Genomic DNA, 21,525 nt, shown 5'->3' on the forward strand with positions numbered 1-21,525 from the left:
ACCCTAGACCGAACCGTAACCCTAACCCTTCCCCGAAGCCTGACACTCACCCGTCCCCTAATCCTAACCCGTACGATAACACTAACCCGCGCTCTCACACGCACGCTCCCCCTAAAGCGTTGTCGGACCCCCACCTGGACCCTAAACCGTCCCCGTCCCCTAACCCTAACCCTAGCCCGAACCCTAACCCTAACCCTTCCCCGATGCCTGACCCTCACCCGTCCCCTAATCCTAACCCGTACGCTAACACTAACCAGCGCCCTCACACGCATGCTCCCCCTAAAGCGTTGTCGGACCCTCGCCTGGACCCTAAACCGTCCCCGTCCCCGTCCCCTAACCCTAACCCTAGCCCGAACCCTAACCCTAACCCTTCCCCGAAGCCTGACCCTCACCCGTCCCCTAATCCTAACCCGTACGCTCACACTAACCCGCGCCCTCACACGCACGCTACCCCTAAAACGTTGTCGGACCCTCACCTGGACCCTAAACCGTCCCCGTCTCCTAACCCTAACCCGAACCCTATCCCTAACACTTCCCTGAAACCTGACCCTCACCCGTCCCCTAATCCTAACCCGTAGGCTCACTCTAACCCGCGCCCTCACAAGCACGCTCCCACTAAAGCGTTGTCGGACGCTCATCTGGACCCTAAACCGTCCCCGTCCCCTAACCCTAACCCTAGCCCGAACCCTAACCCTTCCCCGAAGCCTGACCCTCACCCGTCCCCTAATCCTAACCCGTACGCTCACACTAACCCGCGCCCTCACACGCACGCTCCCCCTAAAGCGTTGTCGGACCCTCACCTGGACCCTAAACCGTCCCCGTCCCCTAACCCTAACCCTAGCCCGAACCCTACCCCTAACCCTTCCCCGAAGACTGACCCTCACCCGTCCCCTAATCCTAACCCGTACGCTAACACTAACCCACGCCCTCACACGAACGCTCCCCCTAAAGCGTTGTCGGACCCTCACCTGGACCCTAAACCGTCCCCGTCCCCTAACCCTAACCCTAGCCCGAACCCTAACCCTAACCCTTCCCCGAAGCCTGACCCTCACCCGTCCCCTAATCCTAACCCGTAGGCTCACACTAACCCGCGCCCTCACACGCACGCTCCCCCTAAAGCGTTGTCGGACCCTCATCTGGACCCTAAACCGTCCCCGTCCCCTAACCCTAACCCTAGCCCGAACCCTAACCCTGACCCTTCCCTGAAGCCTGACCCTCACCCGTCCCCTAATCCTAACCCGTAGGCTCACACTAACCCGCGCCCTCACACACACGCTCCCCCTAAAGCGTTGTCGGACCCTCACCTGGACCCTAAACCGTCCCCGTCCCCTAACCCTAACCCTAGCCCGAACCCTAACCCTAACCCTTCCCCGAAGCCTGACCCTTACCCGTCCCCTAATCCTAACCCGTAGGCTCACACTAACCCGCGCCCTCACACGCACGCTCCCCGTAAAGCGTTGTCGGACCCTCACCTGGACCCTAAACCATCCCCGTCCCCTAACCCTAACCCTAGACCGAACCCTAACCCTAACTCTTCCCCGAAGCCTGACACTCACCCGTCCCTAATCCTAACCCGTAGGATAACACTAACCTGCGCCCTCACACGCACGCTCCCCCTAAAGCGTTGTCGGACCCTCACCTGGACCCTAAACTGTTCCCGTTCCCTAACCCTAACCCTAGCCCGAACCCTAACCCTAACCCTTCCCCGAAGTCTGACCCTCACCCGTCCTCTAATCCTAACCCGTACGCTAACACTAACCCGCGCCCTCACACGCACGCTCCCCCTAAAGCGTTGTCGGACCCTCACCTGGACCCTAAACCGTCCCCTTCCCCTAACCCTAACCCTAGCCCGAACCCTAACCCTAACCCTTCCCCGAAGCCTGACCCTCACCCGTCCCCTAATCCTAACCCGTACGCTCACACTAACCCGCGCCCTCACACGCACGCTCCCCCTAAAGCGTTGTCGGACCCTCACCTGGACCCTAAACCGTCCCCGTCCCCTAACCCTAACCCTAGCCCGAACCCTAACCGTAACCCTTCCCCGAAGCCAGACCCTCACCCGTCCCCTAATCCTAACCCGTACGCTCACACTAACCCGCGCCCTCACACGCACGCTCCCCCTAAAGCGTTGTCGGACCCTCACCTGGACCCTAAACCGTCCCCGTCCCCTAACCCTAACCCTAGCCCGAACCCTAACCCTAACCCTTCCCCGAAGCCTGACCCTCACCCGTCCCCTAATCCTAACCCGTAGGCTCACACTAACCCGCGCCCTCACACGCACGCTCCCCCTAAAGCGTTGTCGGACCCTCACCTGGACCCTAAACCGTCCCCTTCCCCTAACCCTAACCCTAGCCCGAACTCTAACACTTACGCTTCCCCGAAGCCTGACCCTCACCCATCCCCTAATCCTAACCCGTACGCTCACACTAACCCGCGCCCTCACACGCACGCTCCCCCTAAAGCGTTGTCGGACCCTCACCTGGACCCTAAACCGTCCCCGTCCCCTAACCCTAACCCTAGCCCGAACCCTAACCATAACCCTTCCCCTAAGCCTGACCCTCACCCGTCCCCTAATCCTAACCCGTACGCTCACACTAACCCGCGCCCTCACACGCACGCTCCCCCTAAAGCGTTGTCGGACCCTCACCTGGACCCTAAACCGTCCCCGTCCCCTAACCCTAACCCTAGCCCGAACCCTAACCCTAACCCTTCCCCGAAGCCTGACCCTCACCCGTCCCCTAATCCTAAACCGTACGCTCACACTAACCCGCGCCCTCACACGCACGCTCCCCCTAAAGCGTTGTCGGACCCTCACCTGGACCCTAAACCGTCCCCGTCCCCAACCCTAACCCTAGCCCGAACCCTAACCCTAACCCTTCCCCGAAGCCTGACCCTCACCCGTCCCCTAATCCTAGCCCGTACGCTCACACTAACCCGCGCCCTCACACGCACGCTCCCCCTATAGCGTTGCCGGACCCTCACCTGGACCCTAAACCGTCCCCGTCCCCTAACCCTAACCCTAGCCCAAACCCTAACCCTAACCCTTCCCCGAAGCCTGACACTCACCCGTCCCCTAATCCTAACCCGTACGATAACACTAACCCGCACCCTCACACGCACGCTCCCCCTAAAGCATTGTCGGACCCTCACCTGGACCCTAAACCGTCCCCGTCCCCTAACCCTAACCCTAGCCCGAACCCTAACCCTAACCCTTCCCCGAAGCCTGACCCTCACCCGTCCCCTAATCCTAACCCATACGCTCACACTAACCCGCGCCCTCACACGCACACTCCCCCTAAAGCGTTTTCGGACCCTCACCTGGACCCTAAACCGTCCCCGTCCCCTAACCCTAACCCTAGCCCGAACCCTAACCCTAAACCTTCCCCGAAGCCTGAACCTCACCCATCCCCTAATCCTATGCCGTAAGCTCACACTAACCCGCGCCCTCACACGCACGCTCCCCCTAAAGCGTTGTCGGACCCTCACCTGGACCCTAAACCGTCCCCGTCCCCTAACCCTAACCCTAGCCCGAACCCTAACCCTAACCCTTCCCCGAAGCCTGACCCTCACCCGTCCCCTAATCCTAACCCGTATGCTCACACTAACCCGCGCCCTCACACGCACGCTCCCCCTAAAGCGTTGTCGGACCCTCACCTGGACCCTAAACAGTCCCCGTCCCCTAACCCTAACCCTAGCCCGAACCCTAAACCTAACCCTTCCCCGAAGCCTGACCCTCACCCGTCCCCTAATCCTAACCCGTAGGCTCACACTAATTCACGCCCTCACACGCACGCTCCCCCTAAAGCGTTGTCGGACCCTCACCTGGACCCTAAACCGTCCCCGTCCCCTAACCCTAACCCTAGCCCGAACCCTAACCCTAACCCTTCCCCGAAGCCTGACCCTCACCCGTCCCCTAATCCTAACCCGTACGCTCACACTAACCCGCGCCCTCACACGCACGCTCCCCCTAAAGCGTTGTCGGACCCTCACCTGGACCCTAAACCGTCCCCGTCCCCTAACCCTAACCCTAGCCCGAACCCTAACCCTAACACTTCCCCGAAGCCTGACCCTCACCCGTCCCCTAATCCTAAACCGTACGGTCACACTAACCCGCGCCCTCACACGCACGCTCCCCCTAAAGCGTTGTCGGACCCTCACCTGAACTCTAAACCGTCCCCGTCCCCAACCCTAACCCTAGCCCGTACCCTAACCCTAACCCTTCCCCGAAGCCTGACCCTCACCCGTCCCCTAATCCTAACCCGTAGGCTCACACTAACCCGCGCCCTCACACGCACACTCCCCCTAAAGCGTTGTCGGACCCTCACCTGGACCCTAAACCGTCCCCGTCCCCTAACCCTAACCCTAGCCCGAACCCTAACCCTAACCCTTCCCCGAAGCCTGACCCTCACCCGTCCCCTAATCCTAACCCGTAGGCTCACATTAACCCGCGCCCTCACACGCACGCTCCCCCTAAAGCGTTGTCGGACCCTCACCTGGACCCTAAACCGTCCCCGTCCCCTAACCCTAACCCTAGCCCGAACCCTAACCCTAACCCTTCCCCGAAGCCTGACCCTCACCCGTCCCCTAATCGTAACCCGTAGGCTCACACTAACCTGCGCCCTCACACGCTCGCTCCCCGTAAAGCGTTGTCGGACCCTCACCTAGACCCTAAACCGTCCCCGTCCCCTAACCCTAACCCTAGCCCGAACCCTAACCCTAACCCTTCCCCAAAGCCTGACCCTCACCCGTCCCCTAATCCTAACCCGGACGCTCACACTAACCCGCGCCCTCACACGCACGCTCCCCCTGAAGCGTTGTCGGACCCTCACCTGGACCCTAAACTGTCCTTGTCCCCTAACCCTAACCCTAGCCCGAACCCTAACCCTAACCCTTCCCCGAAGCCTGACCCTCACCCGTCCCCTAATCCTAACCCGTAGGCTCACACTAACCCGCGCCCTCACACGCACGCTCCCCCTAAAGCGTTGTCGGACCCTCACCTGGACCCTAAACCGTCCCCGTCCCCTAACCCTAACCCTAGCCCGAACCCTAACCCTAACCCTTCCCCGAAGCCTGACCCTCACCCGTCCCCTAATCCTAACCCGTAGGCTAACACTAACCCGCGCCCTCACACGCACGCTCCCCCTAAAGCGTTGTCGGACCCTCAACTGGACCCTAAACCGTCCCCGTCCCCTAACCCTAACCCTAGCCCGAACCCTAACCCTAACCCTTCCCCGAAGCCTGAAACTCACCCGTCCCCTAATCGTAACCCGTACGCTCACACTAACCCGCGCCCTCACACGCACGCTCCCCCTAAAGCGTTGTCGGACCCTCACCTGGACCCTAAACCGTCCCCGTCCCCAAAACCTAACCATAGCCCGCACCATAACCCTAACCCTTCCCCGAAGCCTGACCCTCACCCGTCCCCTAATCCTAACCCGTACGCTAACACTAACCCGCGCCCTCACACGCACGCTCCCCCTAAAGCGTTGTCGGACCCTCACCTGGACCCTAAACCGTCCCCGTCCCCTAACCCTAACCCTAGCCCGAACCCTAACCCTAACCCTTCCCCGAAGCCTGACCCTCACCCGTCCCCTAATCCTAACCCGTAGGGTCACATTAACCCGCGCCCTCACACGCACGCTCCCCCAAAGCGTTGTCGGACCCTCACCTGGACCCTAAACCGTCCCCGTCCCCTAACCCTAACCCTAACCCGAACCCTAACCCTAACCCTTCCCCGAAGCCTGACCCTCACCCGTCCCCTAATCCTAACCCTTACGCTCACACTAATCCGCGCCCTCACACGCACGCTCCCCCTAAAGCGTTGTCGGACCCTCACCTGGACCCTAAACCGTCCCCGTCCCCTAACCCTAACCCTAGCCCACACCCTAACCCTAACACTTCCCCGAAGCCTGACCCTCACCCGTCCCCTAATCCTAACCCGTACGCTAACACTAATCCGCGCCCTCACACGCACGCTCCCTCTAAAGCTTTGTCGGACACTCACCTGGACCCTAAACCGTCCCCGTCCCCTAACCCTAACCCTAGCCCGAACCCTAACCCTAACCCTTCCCCGAAGCCTGACCCTCACCCGTCCCCTAATTCTAACCCGTACGCTAACACTAACCCGCACCCTCACACGCACGCTCCCCCTAAAGCGTTGTCGGACCCTCACCTGGACCCTAAACCGTCCCCGTCCCCTAACCCTAACCCTACCCCAAACCCTAACCCTAACCCTTCCCCGAAGCCTGACCCTCACCCGTCCCCTAATCCTAACCCGTACGCTCACACTAACCGCGCCCTCACACGCACGCTCCCCCTAAAGCGTTGTCGGACCCTCACCTGGACCCTAAACCGTCCCCGTCCCCTAACCCTAACCATAGCCCGCACCATAACCCTAACCCTTCCCCGAAGCCTGACCCTCACCCGTCCCCTAATCCTAACCCGTACGCTAACACTAACCCGCGCCCTCACACGCACGCTCCCCCTAAAGCGTTGTCGGACCCTCACCTGGACCCTAAACCGTCCCCGTCCCCTAACCCTAACCCTAGCCCGAACCCTAACCCTAACCCTTCCCCGAAGCCTGACCCTCACCCGTCCCCTAATCCTAACCCGTAGGGTCACATTAACCCGCGCCCTCACACGCACGCTCCCCCAAAGCGTTGTCGGACCCTCACCTGGACCCTAAACCGTCCCCGTCCCCTAACCCTAACCCTAACCCGAACCCTAACCCTAACCCTTCCCCGAAGCCTGACCCTCACCCGTCCCCTAATCCTAACCCTTACGCTCACACTAATCCGCGCCCTCACACGCACGCTCCCCCTAAAGCGTTGTCGGACCCTCACCTGGACCCTAAACCGTCCCCGTCCCCTAACCCTAACCCTAGCCCACACCCTAACCCTAACACTTCCCCGAAGCCTGACCCTCACCCGTCCCCTAATCCTAACCCGTACGCTAACACTAATCCGCGCCCTCACACGCACGCTCCCTCTAAAGCTTTGTCGGACACTCACCTGGACCCTAAACCGTCCCCGTCCCCTAACCCTAACCCTAGCCCGAACCCTAACCCTAACCCTTCCCCGAAGCCTGACCCTCACCCGTCCCCTAATTCTAACCCGTACGCTAACACTAACCCGCACCCTCACACGCACGCTCCCCCTAAAGCGTTGTCGGACCCTCACCTGGACCCTAAACCGTCCCCGTCCCCTAACCCTAACCCTACCCCAAACCCTAACCCTAACCCTTCCCCGAAGCCTGACCCTCACCCGGCCCCTAATCCTAACCCGTACGCTCACACTAACCGCGCCCTCACACGCACGCTCCCCCTAAAGCGTTGTCGGACCCTCACCTGGACCCTAAACCGTCCCCGTCCCCTAACCCTAACCCTAGCCCGAACCGTAACCCTAACACTTCCCCGAAGCCCGACCCTCACCCGTCCCCAAATCCTAACCCGTAGGCTAACACTAACCCGCGCCCTCACACGCACGCTCCCCCTAAAGCGTTGTCGGACCCTCACCTGGACCCTAAACCGTCCCCGTCCCCTAACCCTAAACCTAGCCCGAACCCTAACCCTAACCCTTCCCCGAAGCCTGACCCTCACCCGTCCCCTAATCCTAACCCGTAGGCTCACACTAACCCGTGCCCTCACACGCACGCTCCCCCTAAAGCGTTGTCGGTCCCTCACATGGACCCTAAACCGTCCCCGTCCCCTAACCCTAACCCTAGCCCGAACCCTAACCCTAACCCTTCCCCGAAGACTGACCCTCACCCGTCTCCTAATCCTAACCCGTAGGCTAACACTAACCCGCGCCCTCACACGCACGCTCCCCCAAAGCGTTGTCGGTCCCTCACCTGGACCCTAAACCGTCCCCGTCCCCTAACCCTAACCCTAGCCCGAACCCTAACCCTAACCCTTCCCCGAAGCCTGACCCTCACCCGTCCCCTAATCCTAACCCGTACGCTCACACTAACCCGCGCCCTCACACGCACGCTCCCCCTAAAGCGTTGTCGGACCCTCACCTGGACCCTAAACCGTCCCCGTCCCCTAACCCTAACCCTAGCCCGAACCCTAACCCTAACCCTTCCCCGAAGCCTGACCCTCACCCGTCCCCTAATCCTAACCCGTACGCGCACACTAACCCGCGCCCTCACACGCACGCTCCCCCTAAAGCGTTGTCGGACCCTCACCTGGACCCTAAACCGTCCCCGTCCCCTAACCCTAACCCTAGCCCACACCCTAACCCTAACCATTCCCCGAAGCCTGACCCTCACCCGTCCCCTAATCCTAACCCGTAGGCTAACACTAACCCGCGCCCTCACACGCACGCTCCCCCTAAAGCCTTGTTGGACCCTCACCTGGACCCTAAACCGTCCCCGTCCCCTAACCCTAACCCTAGCCCGAACCCTAACCCTAACCCTTCCCCTAAGCCTGACCCTCACCCGTCCCCTAATCCTAACCCGTACGCTAACACTAATCCGCGCCCTCACACGCACGCTCCCCCTAAAGCTTTGTCGGACACTCACCTGGACCCTAAACTGTCCCCGTCCCCTAACCCTAACCCTAGCCCGAACCCTAACCCTAACCCTTCCCCGAAGCCTGACCCTCACCCCTCCCCTAATTCTAACCCGTACGCTAACACTAACCCGCGCCCTCACACGCACGCTCCCCGTAAAGCGTTGTCGGACCCTCACCTGGACCCTAAACCGTCCCCGTCCCCTAACCCTAACGCTAGCCCGAACCCTAACCCTAACACTTCCCCGAAGCCTGACCCTCACCCGTCCCCTAATCCTAACCCGTACGCTCACACTAACCCACGCCCTCACACGCACACTCCCGCTAAAGCGTTGTCGGACCCTCACCTGGACCCTAAACCGTCCCCGTCCCCTAACCCTAACCCTAGCCCGAACCCTAACCCTAACCCTTCCCCGAAGCCTGACCCTCACCCGTCCCCTAATCCTAACCCGTACGCGCACACTAACCCGTGCCCTCACACGCACGCTCCCCCTAAAGCGTTGTCGGACCCTCACCTGGACCCTAAACCGTCCCCGTCCCCTAACCCTAACCCTAGGCCGAACCCTAACCCTAACCCTTCCCCGAAGCCTGACACTCACCCGTCCCCTAATCCTAACCCGTACGCTCACACAAACCCGCGCCCTCACACGCACGCTCCCCCTAAAGCGTTGTCGGACCCTCACCTGGACCCTAAACCGTCCCCGTCCCCTAACCCTAACCCTAGCCCGAACCCTAACCCTAACCCTTGCCCGAAGCCTGACCCTCACCCGTCCCCTAATCCTAACCCGTACGCTCACACTAACCCGCGCCCTCACACGCACGCTCCCCCTAAAGCGTTGTCGGACCCTCAACTGGACCCTAAACCGTCCCCGTCCCCTAAACCTAACCCTAACCCTAGCCCGAACCGTAACCCTAACCCTTCCCCGAAGCCTGACCCTCACCCGTCCCCTAATCCTAACCCGTACGCTAACACTAACGCGCGCCCTCACACGCACGCTCCCCCTAAAGCGTTGTCGGACCCTCACCTGGACCCTAAACCGTCCCCGTCCCCTAACCCTAACCCTAGCCCGAACCCTAACCCTAACCCTTCCCCGAAGCCTGACCCTCACCCGTCACCTAATCCTAACCCGTACGCTCACACTAACCCGCGCCCTCACACGCACGCTCCCCCTAAAGCGTTGTCGGACCCTCACCTGGACCCTAAACCGTCCCCGTCCCCTAACCCTAACCCTAGCCCGAACCCTAACCCTAACCCTTCCCCGAAGCCTGACCCTCACCCGTCCCCTAATCCTAACCCGTACGCTAACACTAACCCGCGCCCTCACACGCACGCTCCCCCAAAGCGTTGTCGGACCCTCACCTGGACCCTAAACCATCCCCGTCCCCTAATCCTAACCCTAGTTCGAACCCTAACCCTAACCCGAACCCTAACCCTAACCCTTCCCCGAAGCCTGACCCTCACCCGTCCCCTAATCCTAACCCGTACGCTAACACTAACCCACGCCCTCACACGCACGCTCCCCCTAAAGCATTGTCGGACCCTCAACTGGACCCTAAACCGTCCCCGTCCCCTAACCCTAACCCTAGCCCGAACCCTAACCCTAACCCTTCCCCGAAGCCTGACCCTCACCCGTCCCCTAATCCTAACCTGTACGCTCACACTAACCCGCGCCCTCACACGCACGCTCCCCCTAAAGCATTGTCGGACCCTCACCTGGACCCTAAACCGTCCCCATCCCCTAACCCTAACCCTAGCCCGAACCCTAACCCTAACCCTTCCCCGAAGCCTGACCCTCACCCGTCCCCTAATCCTAACCCGTACGCTAACACTAACCCACGCCCTCACACGCACGCTCCCCCTAAAGCATTGTCGGACACTCAACTGGACCCTAAACCGTCCCCGTCCCCTAACCCTAACCCTAGCCCGAACCCTAACCCTAACCCGTCCCCGAAGCCTGACCCTCACCCGTCCCCTAATCCTAACCCGTACGCTAACACTAACCCGCGCCCTCACACGCACGGTCCCCCAAAGCGTTGTCGGACCCTCACCTGGACCCTAAACCATCCCCGTCCCCTAATCCTAACCCTAGTTCGAACCCTAACCCTAACCCGAACCCTAACCCTAACCCTTCCCCGAAGCCTGACCCTCACCCGTCCCCTAATCCTAACCCGTACGCTAACACTAACCCACGCCCTCACACGCACGCTCCCCCTAAAGCATTGTCGGACCCTCAACTGGACCCTAAACCGTCCCCGTCCCCTAACCCTAACCCTAGCCCGAACCCTAACCCTAACCCTTCCCCGAAGCCTGACCCTCACCCGTCCCCTAATCCTAAACCGTACGCTCACACTAACCCGCGCCCTCACACGCACGCTCCCCCTAAAGCGTTGTCGGACCCTCACCTGAACCCTAAACCGTCCCCGTCCCCTAACCCTAACCCTAGCCCACACCCTAACCCTAACCCTTCCCCGAAGCCTGACCCTCACCCGTCCCCTAATCCTAACCCGTAGGCTAACACTAACCCGCGCCCTCACACGCACGCTCCCCCTAAAGCATTGTTGGACCCTCACCTGGACCCTAAACCGTCCCCGTCCCCTAACCCTAACCCTAGCCCGAACCCTAACCCTAACCCTTCCCCTAAGCCTGACCCTCACCCGTCCCCTAATCCTAACCCGTACGCTAACACTAATCCGCGCCCTCACACGCACGCTCCCCCTAAAGCTTTGTCGGACACTCACCTGGACCCTAAACTGTCCCCGTCCCCTAACCCTAACCCTAGCCCGAACCCTAACCCTAACCCTTCCCCGAAGCCTGACCCTCACCCCTCCCCTAATTCTAACCCGTACGCTAACACTAACCCGCGCCCTCACACGCACGCTCCCCCTAAAGCGTTGTCGGACCCTCACCTGGACCCTAAACCGTCCCCGTCCCCTAACCCTAACGCTAGCCCGAACCCTAACCCTAACACTTCCCCGAAGCCTGACCCTCACCCGTCCCCTAATCCTAACCCGTACGCTCACACTAACCCACGCCCTCACACGCACGCTCCCGCTAAAGCGTTGTCGGACCCTCACCTGGACCCTAAACCGTCCCCGTCCCCTAACCCTAACCCTAGCCCGAACCCTAACCCTAACCCTTCCCCGAAGCCTGACCCTCACCCGTCCCCTAATCCTAACCCGTACGCGCACACTAACCCGTGCCCTCACACGCACGCTCCCCCTAAAGCGTTGTCGGACCCTCACCTGGACCCTAAACCGTCCCCGTCCCCTAACCCTAACCCTAGGCCGAACCCTAACCCTAACCCTTCCCCGAAGCCTGACACTCACCCGTCCCCTAATCCTAACCCGTACGCTCACACAAACCCGCGCCCTCACACGCACGCTCCCCCTAAAGCGTTGTCGGACCCTCACCTGGACCCTAAACCGTCCCCGTCCCCTAACCCTAACCCTAGCCCGAACCCTAACCCTAACCCTTGCCCGAAGCCTGACCCTCACCCGTCCCCTAATCCTAACCCGTACGCTCACACTAACCCGCGCCCTCACACGCACGCTCCCCCTAAAGCGTTGTCGGACCTTCAACTGGACCCTAAACCGTCCCCGTCCCCTAAACCTAACCCTAACCCTAGCCCGAACCGTAACCCTAACCCTTCCCCGAAGCCTGACCCTCACCCGTCCCCTAATCCTAACCCGTACGCTAACACTAACGCGCGCCCTCACACGCACGCTCCCCCTAAAGCGTTGTCGGACCCTCACCTGGACCCTAAACCGTCCCCGTCCCCCAACCCTAACCCTAGCCCGAACCCTAACCCTAACCCTTCCCCGAAGCCTGACCCTCACCCGTCACCTAATCCTAACCCGTACGCTCACACTAACCCGCGCCCTCACACGCACGCTCCCCCTAAAGCGTTGTCGGACCCTCACCTGGACCCTAAACCGTCCCCGTCCCCTAACCCTAACCCTAGCCCGAACCCTAACCCTAACCCTTCCCCGAAGCCTGACCCTCACCCGTCCCCTAATCCTAACCCGTACGCTAACACTAACCCGCGCCCTCACACGCACGCTCCCCCAAAGCGTTGTCGGACCCTCACCTGGACCCTAAACCATCCCCGTCCCCTAATCCTAACCCTAGTTCGAACCCTAACCCTAACCCGAACCCTAACCCTAACCCTTCCCCGAAGCCTGACCCTCACCCGTCCCCTAATCCTAACCCGTACGCTAACACTAACCCACGCCCTCACACGCACGCTCCCCCTAAAGCATTGTCGGACCCTCAACTGGACCCTAAACCGTCCCCGTCCCCTAACCCTAACCCTAGCCCGAACCCTAACCCTAACCCTTCCCCGAAGCCTGACCCTCACCCGTCCCCTAATCCTAACCTGTACGCTCACACTAACCCGCGCCCTCACACGCACGCTCCCCCTAAAGCATTGTCGGACCCTCACCTGGACCCTAAACCGTCCCCATCCCCTAACCCTAACCCTAGCCCGAACACTAACCCTAACCCTTCCCCGAAGCCTGACCCTCACCCGTCCCCTAATCCTAACCCGTACGCTAACACTAACCCACGCCCTCACACGCACGCTCCCCCTAAAGCATTGTCGGACACTCAACTGGACCGTAAACCGTCCCCGTCCCCTAACCCTAACCCTAGCCCGAACCCTAACCCTAACCCGTCCCCGAAGCCTGACCCTCACCCGTCCCCTAATCCTAACCCGTACGCTAACACTAACCCGCGCCCTCACACGCACGGTCCCCCAAAGCGTTGTCGGACCCTCACCTGGACCCTAAACCATCCCCGTCCCCTAATCCTAACCCTAGTTCGAACCCTAACCCTAACCCGAACCCTAACCCTAACCCTTCCCCGAAGCCTGACCCTCACCCGTCCCCTAATCCTAACCCGTACGCTAACACTAACCCACGCCCTCACACGCACGCTCCCCCTAAAGCACTGTCGGACCCTCAACTGGACCCTAAACCGTCCCCGTCCCCTAACCCTAACCCTAGCCCGAACCCTAACCCTAACCCTTCCCCGAAGCCTGACTCTCACCCGTCCCCTAATCCTAAACCGTACGCTCACACTAACCCGCGCCCTCACACGCACGCTCCCCCTAAAGCGTTGTCGGACCCTCACCTGAACCCTAAACCGTCCCCGTCCCCTAACCCTAACCCTAGCCCACACCCTAACCCTAACCCTTCCCCGAAGCCTGACCCTCACCCGTCCCCTAATCCTAACCCGTAGGCTAACACTAACCCGCGCCCTCACACGCACGCTCCCCCTAAAGCATTGTTGGACCCTCACCTGGACCCTAAACCGTCCCCGTCCCCTAACCCTATCCCTAGCCCGAACCCTAACCCTAACCCTTCCCCTAAGCCTGACCCTCACCCGTCCCCTAATCCTAACCCGTACGCTAACACTAATCCGCGCCCTCACACGCACGCTCCCCCTAAAGCTTTGTCGGACACTCACCTGGACCCTAAACTGTCCCCGTCCCCTAACCCTAACCCTAGCCCGAACCCTAACCCTAACCCTTCCCCGAAGCCTGACCCTCACCCCTCCCCTAATTCTAACCCGTACGCTAACACTAACCCGCGCCCTCACACGCACGCTCCCCCTAAAGCGTTGTCGGACCCTCACCTGGACCCTAAACCGTCCCCGTCCCCTAACCCTAACGCTAGCCCGAACCCTAACCCTAACACTTCCCCGAAGCCTGACCCTCACCCGTCCCCTAATCCTAACCCGTACGCTCACACTAACCCACGCCCTCACACGCACGCTCCCGCTAAAGCGTTGTCGGACCCTCACCTGGACCCTAAACCGTCCCCGTCCCCTAACCCTAACCCTAGCCCGAACCCTAACCCTAACCCTTCCCCGAAGCCTGACCCTCACCCGTCCCCTAATCCTAACCCGTACGCGCACACTAACCCGTGCCCTCACACGCACGCTCCCCCTAAAGCGTTGTCGGACCCTCACCTGGACCCTAAACCGTCCCCGTCCCCTAACCCTAACCCTAGGCCGAACCCTAACCCTAACCCTTCCCCGAAGCCTGACACTCACCCGTCCCCTAATCCTAACCCGTACGCTCACACAAACCCGCGCCCTCACACGCACGCTCCCCCTAAAGCGTTGTCGGACCCTCACCTGGACCCTAAACCGTCCCCGTCCCCTAACCCTAACCCTAGCCCGAACCCTAACCCTAACCCTTGCCCGAAGCCTGACCCTCACCCGTCCCCTAATCCTAACCCGTACGCTCACACTAACCCGCGCCCTCACACGCACGCTCCCCCTAAAGCGTTGTCGGACCCTCAACTGGACCCTAAACCGTCCCCGTCCCCTAAACGTAACCCTAACCCTAGCCCGAACCGTAACCCTAACCCTTCCCCGAAGCCTGACCCTCACCCGTCCCCTAATCCTAACCCGTACGCTAACACTAACGCGCGCCCTCACACGCACGCTCCCCCTAAAGCGTTGTCGGACCCTCACCTGGACCCTAAACCGTCCCCGTCCCCTAACCCTAACCCTAGCCCGAACCCTAACCCTAACCTTTCCCCGAAGCCTGACCCTCACCCGTCACCTAATCCTAACCCGTACGCTCACACTAACCCGCGCCCTCACACGCACGCTCCCCCTAAAGCGTTGTCGGACCCTCACCTGGACCCTAAACCGTCCCCGTCCCCTAACCCTAACCCTAGCCCGAACCCTAACCCTAACCCTTCCCCGAAGCCTGACCCTCACCCGTCCCCTAATCCTAACCCGTACGCTAACACTAACCCGCGCCCTCACACGCACGCTCCCCCAAAGCGTTGTCGGACCCTCACCTGGACCCTAAACCATCCCCGTCCCCTAATCCTAACCCTAGTTCGAACCCTAACCCTAACCCGAACCCTAACCCTAACCCTTCCCCGAAGCCTGACCCTCACCCGTCCCCTAATCCTAACCCGTACGCTAACACTAACCCACGCCCTCACACGCACGCTCCCCCTAAAGCATTGTCGGACCCTCAACTGGACCCTAAACCGTCCCCGTCCCCTAACCCTAACCCTAGCCCGAACCCTAACCCTAACCCTTCCCCGAAGCCTGACCCTCACCCGTCCCCTAATCCTAACCTGTACGCTCACACTAACACGCGCCCTCACACGCACGCTCCCCCTAAAGCATTGTCGGACCCTCACCTGGACCCTAAACCGTCCCCATCCCCTAACCCTAACCCTAGCCCGAACCCTAACCCTAACCCTTCCCCGAAGCCTGACCCTCACCCGTCCCCTAATCCTAACCCGTACGCTAACACTAACCCACGCCCTCACACGCACGCTCCCCCTAAAGCATTGTCGGACACTCAACTGGACCCTAAACCGTCCCCGTCCCCTAACCCTAACCCTAGCCCGAACCCTAACCCTAACCCGTCCCCGAAGCCTGACCCTCACCCGTCCCCTAATCCTAACCCGTACGCTAACACTAACCCGCGCCCTCACACGCACGGTCCCCCAAAGCGTTGTCGGACCCTCACCTGGACCCTAAACCATCCCCGTCCCCTAATCCTAACCCTAGTTCGAACCCTAACCCTAACCCGAACCCTAACCCTAACCCTTCCCCGAAGCCTGACCCTCACCCGTCCCCTAATCCTAACCCGTACGCTAACACTAACCCACGCCCTCACACGCACGCTCCCCCTAAAGCATTGTCGGACCCTCAACTGGACCCTAAACCGTCCCCGTCCCCTAACCCTAACCCTAGCCCGAACCCTAACCCTAACCCTTCCCCGAAGCCTGACCCTCACCCGTCCCCTAATCCTAACCCGTACGCTCACACTAACCCGCGCCCTCACACGCACGCTCCCCCAAAGCGTTGTCGGACCCTCACCTGGACCCTAAACCATCCCCGTCCCCTAATCCTAACCCTAGTTCGAACCCTAACCCTAACCTGAACCCTAACCCTAACCCTTCCCCGAAGCCTGACCCTCACCCGTCCCCTAATCCTAACCCGTACGCTAACACTAACCCACGCCCTCACACGCACGCTCCCCCTAAAGCATTGTCGGACCCTCAACTGGACCCTAAACCGTCCCCGTCCCCTAACCCTAACCCTAGCCCGAACCCTAACCCTAACCCTTCCCCGAAGCCTGACCCTCACCCGTCCCCTAATCCTAAACCGTACGCTCACGCTAACCCGCGCCCTCACACGCACGCTCCCCCTAAAGCGTTGTCGGACCCTCACCTGAACCCTAAACCGTCCCCGTCCCCTAACCCTAACCCTAGCCCACACCCTAACCCTAACCCTTCCCCGAAGCCTGACCCTCACCCGTCCCCTAATCCTAACCCGTAGGCTAACACTAACCCGCGCCCTCACACGCACGCTCCCCCTAAAGCGTTGTTGGACCCTCACCTGGACCCTAAACCGTCCCCGTCCCCTAACCCTAACCCTAGCCCGAACCCTATCCCTCACCCTTCCCCTAAGCCTGACCCTCACCCGTCCCCTAATCCTAACCCGTACGCTAACACTAATCCGCGCCCTCACACGCACGCTCCCCCTAAAGCTTTGTCGGACACTCACCTGGACCCTAAACTGTCCCCGTCCCCTAACCCTAACCCTAGCCCGAACCCTAAACCTAACCCTTCCCCGAAGCTTGACCCTCACCCCTCCCCTAATTCTAACCCGTACGCTGACACTAACCCGCGCCCTCACACGCACGCTCCCCCTAAAGCGTTGTCGGACCCTCACCTGGACCCTAAACCGTCTCCGTCCCCTAACCCTAACCCTAGCCCGAACCCTAACCCTAACCCTTCCCCGAAGCCTGACCCTCACCCGTCCCCTAATCCTAACCCGTACGCTCACACTAACCCACGCCCTCACACGCACTCTCCCCGTAAAGCGTTGTCGGACCCTCACCTGGACCCTAAACCGTCCCCGTCCCCTAACCCTAACCCTAGCCCGAACCCTAACCCTAACCGTTCCCCGAAGCCTGACACTCACCCGTCCCCTAATCCTAACCCGTACGCTAACACTAATCCGCGCCCTCACACGCACGCTCCCCCTAAAGCTTTGTCGGACCCTCACCTGGACCCTAAACCGTCCCCGTCCCCTAACCCTAACCCTAGCCCGAACCCTAACCCTAACCCTTCCCCGAAGCCTGACCCTCACCCGTCCCCTAATCCTAACCCGTAGGCTAACACTATCCCGCGCCCTCACACGCACGCTCCCCCTAAAGCGTTGTTGGACCCTCACCTGGACCCTAAACCGTCCCCGTACCCTAACCCTAACCCTAGCCCGAACCCTAACCCTAACCCTTCCCCGAAGCCTGACCCTCACCCGTCCCCTAATCCTAACCCGTACGCTAACACTAATCCGCGCCCTCACACGCACGCTCCCCCTAAAGCTTTGTCGGACACTCACCTGGACCCTAAACCGTCCCCGTCCCCTAACCCTAACCCTAGCCCGAACCCTAACCCTAACCCTTCCCCGAAGCCTGACCCTCACACGTCCCCTAATTCTAACCCGTACGCTAACACTAACCCGCGCCCTCACACGCACGCTCCCCCTAAAGCGTTGTCGGACCCTCACCTGGACCCTAAACCGTCCCCGTCCCCTAACCCTAACCCTAGCCCGAACCCTAACCCTAACCCTTCCCCGAAGCCTGACACTCACCCGTCCCCTAATCCTAACCCGTACGCTCACACTAACCCGCGCCCTCACACGCACGCTCCCCCGAAAGCGTTGTCGGACCCTCACCTGGACCCTAAACCGTCCCCGTCCCCTAACCCTAACCCTAGCCAAAACCCTAACCCTAACCCTTCCCCGAAGCCCGACCCTCACCCGTCCCCAAATCCTAACCCGTAGGCTAACACTAACCCGCGCCCTCACACGCACGCTCCCCCTAAAGCGTTGTCGGACCCACACCTGGACCCTAAACCGTCCCCGTCCCCTAACCCTAACCCTAGCCCGAACCCTAACCCTAACCCTTCCCCGAAGCCTGACCCTCACCCGTCCCCTAATCCTAACCCGTACGCTCACACTAACCCGCGCCCTCACAAGCACGCTCCCCCTAAAGCGTTGTCGGACCCTCACCTGGACCCTAAACCGTCCCCGTCCCCTAACCCTAACCCTAGCCCGAACCCTAACCCTAACCCTTCTCCGAAGCCTGACCCTCACCCGTCTCCTAATGCTAACCCGTAGGCTAACACTAATCCGCGCCCTCACACGCACGCTCCCCCTAAAGCGTTGTCGGACCCTCACCTGGACCCTAAACCGTCCCCGTCCCCTAACCCTAACCCTAGCCCGAACCCTAACCCTAACCCTTCCCCGAAGCCTGACCCTCACCCGTCCCCTAATCCTAACCCGTACGCTCACACTAACCCGCGCCCTCACACACACGCTCACCCTAAAGCGTTGTCGGACCCTCACCTGGACCCTAAACCGTCCCCGTCCCCTAACCCTAACCCTAGCCCGAACCCTAACCCTAACCCTTCCCCGAAGCCTGACCCTCACCCGTCCCCTAATCCTAACCCGTACGCGCACACTAACCCGCGCCCTCACACGCACGCTCCCCCTAAAGCGTTGTCGGACCCTCACCTGGACCCTAAACCGTCCCCGTCCCCTAACCCTAACCCTAGCCCACACCCTAACCCTAACCCTTCCCCGAAGCCTGACCCTCACCCGTCCCCTAATCCTAACCCGTAGGCTAACACTAACCCGCGCCCTCACACGCACGCACCCCCTAAAACGTTGTTGGACCCTCACCTGGACCCTAAACCGTCCCCGTCCCCTAACCCTAACCCTAGCCCGAACCCTAACCCTAACCCTTCCCCGAAGCCTGACCCTCACCCGTCCCCTAATCCTAACCCGTACGCTCATACTAACCCGCGCCCTCACACGCACGCTCCCCCTAAAGCGTTGTCGGACCCTCACCTGGACCCTAAACCGTCCCCGTCCCCTAACCCTAACCCTAGGCCGAACCCTAACCCTAACACTTCCCCGAAGCCTGACCCTCACCCGTCCCCTAATCCTAACCCGTACGCTCACACTAACCCGCGCCCTCACACTCACCCTCCCCCTAAAGCGTTAACGGACCCTCACCTGGACCCTAAACCGTCCCCGTCCCCTAACCCTAACCCTTCCCCGAACCCTATCCCTAACCCTTCCCCGAAGCCTGACCTCACCCGTCCCCTAATCCTAACCCGTAGGCTCACACTAACCCACGCCCTCACACGCACGCTCCCCCTAAAGCGTTGTCGGACCGTCACCTGGACCCTGAACCGTCCCCGTCCCCTAACCCTAACCCTAGCCCGAACCGTAACCCTAACACTTCCCCGAAGCCTGACCCTCACCCGTCCCCTAATCCTAACCCGTACGCTAACACTAACCCACGCCCTCACACGCACGCTCCCCCTAAAGCGTTGTCGGACCCTCACCTGGACCCTAAACCGTCCCCGTCCCCTAACCCTAACCCTAGTCCAAACCATAACCCTAACCCTTCCCCGAAGCCTGACCCTCACCCGTCCCCTAATCCTAACCCGTAGGCTCACACTAACCCGCGCCCTCACACACACGCTCCCCCTAAAGCGTTGTCGGACCCTCACGTGGAACCTAAACCGTCCCCGTGCCCTAATCCTAACCCTAGCCCGAACCCTAACCCTAACCCTTCCCCGAAGCCTGACCCTCAACCGTCCCCTAATCCTAACCCGTACGCTCACACTAACCCGCGCCCTCACACGCACGCTCCCCCTAAAGCTTTGTCGGACCCTCAACTGGACCCTAAACCGTACCCGTCCCCTAACCCTAACCCTAGCCCGAACCCTAACCCTAACCCTTCCCCGAAGCCTGACCCTCACCCATCTCCTAATCCTAACCCGTAGGCTAACACTAAACCGCGCCCTCACACGCACGCTCCCCCTAAAGCGTTGTCGGACCCTCACCTGGACCCTAAACCGTCCCCGTCCCCTAACCCTAACCCTAGCCCGAACCCTAACCCTAACCCTTCCCCGAAGCCTGACCCTCACCCGTCCCCTAATCCTAACACGTACGCTCACACTAACCCGCGCCCTCACACGCACGCTCCCCCTAAAGCGTTGTCGGACCATCACCTGGACCCTAAACCGTCCCCGTCCCCTAACCCTAGCCCACACCCTAACCCTAACCCTTCCCCGAAGCCTGACCCTCACCCGTCCCCTAATCCTAACCCATAGGCTAACACTAACCCGCGCCCTCACACGCACGCTCCCCCTAAAGCGTTGTTGGACCCTCACCTGGACCTTAAACCGTCCCCGTCACCTAACCCTAGCCCTAGCCCGAACCCTAACCCGAACACTTCCCCGAAGCCTGACCCTCACCCGTCCCCTAATCCTAACCCGTACGCTCACACTAACCCGCGCCCTCACACGCACGCTCCCCCTAAAACTTTGTCGGACCCTCAACTGGACCCTAAACCGTCCCCGTCCCCTAAACCTAACCCTAGCCCGAACCCTAACCCTAACCCTTCCCCGAAGCCTGACCCTCACCCGTCCCCTAATCCTAACCCGTACGCTCACACTAACCCGCGCCCTCACACGCACGCTCCCCCTAAAGCGTTGTCGGACCCTCACCTGGACCCTAAACCGTCCCCGTCTCCTAACCCTAACCCTAGCCCGAACCCTAACCCTAACCCTTCCCCGAAGCCTGACCCTCACCCGTCCCCTAATCCTAACCCGTACGCTCACACTAACCCGCGCCCTCACGCGCACGCTCCCCCTAAAGCGTTGTCGGACCCACACCTGGACCCTAAACCGTCCCCGTCCCCTAACCCTAACACTAGCCCGAACCCTAACCCTAACCCTTCCCCGAAGCCTGACACTCACCCGTCCCCTAATCCTAACCCGTACGCTAACACTAACACGCGTCCTCACACGCACGCTCCCCCTAAAGCGTTGTCGGACCCTCACCTGGACCCTAAACCGTCCCCGTCCCCTAACACTAACCCTAGCCCGAACCCTAACCCTAACCCTTCCCCGAAGCCTGACACTCACCCGTCCCTTAATCCTAACCCGTA

This window comes from Lagenorhynchus albirostris, chromosome 5 (genome assembly GCF_949774975.1).
Source record: "Lagenorhynchus albirostris chromosome 5, mLagAlb1.1, whole genome shotgun sequence".
Classification (NCBI taxonomy): domain Eukaryota; kingdom Metazoa; phylum Chordata; class Mammalia; order Artiodactyla; family Delphinidae; genus Lagenorhynchus; species Lagenorhynchus albirostris.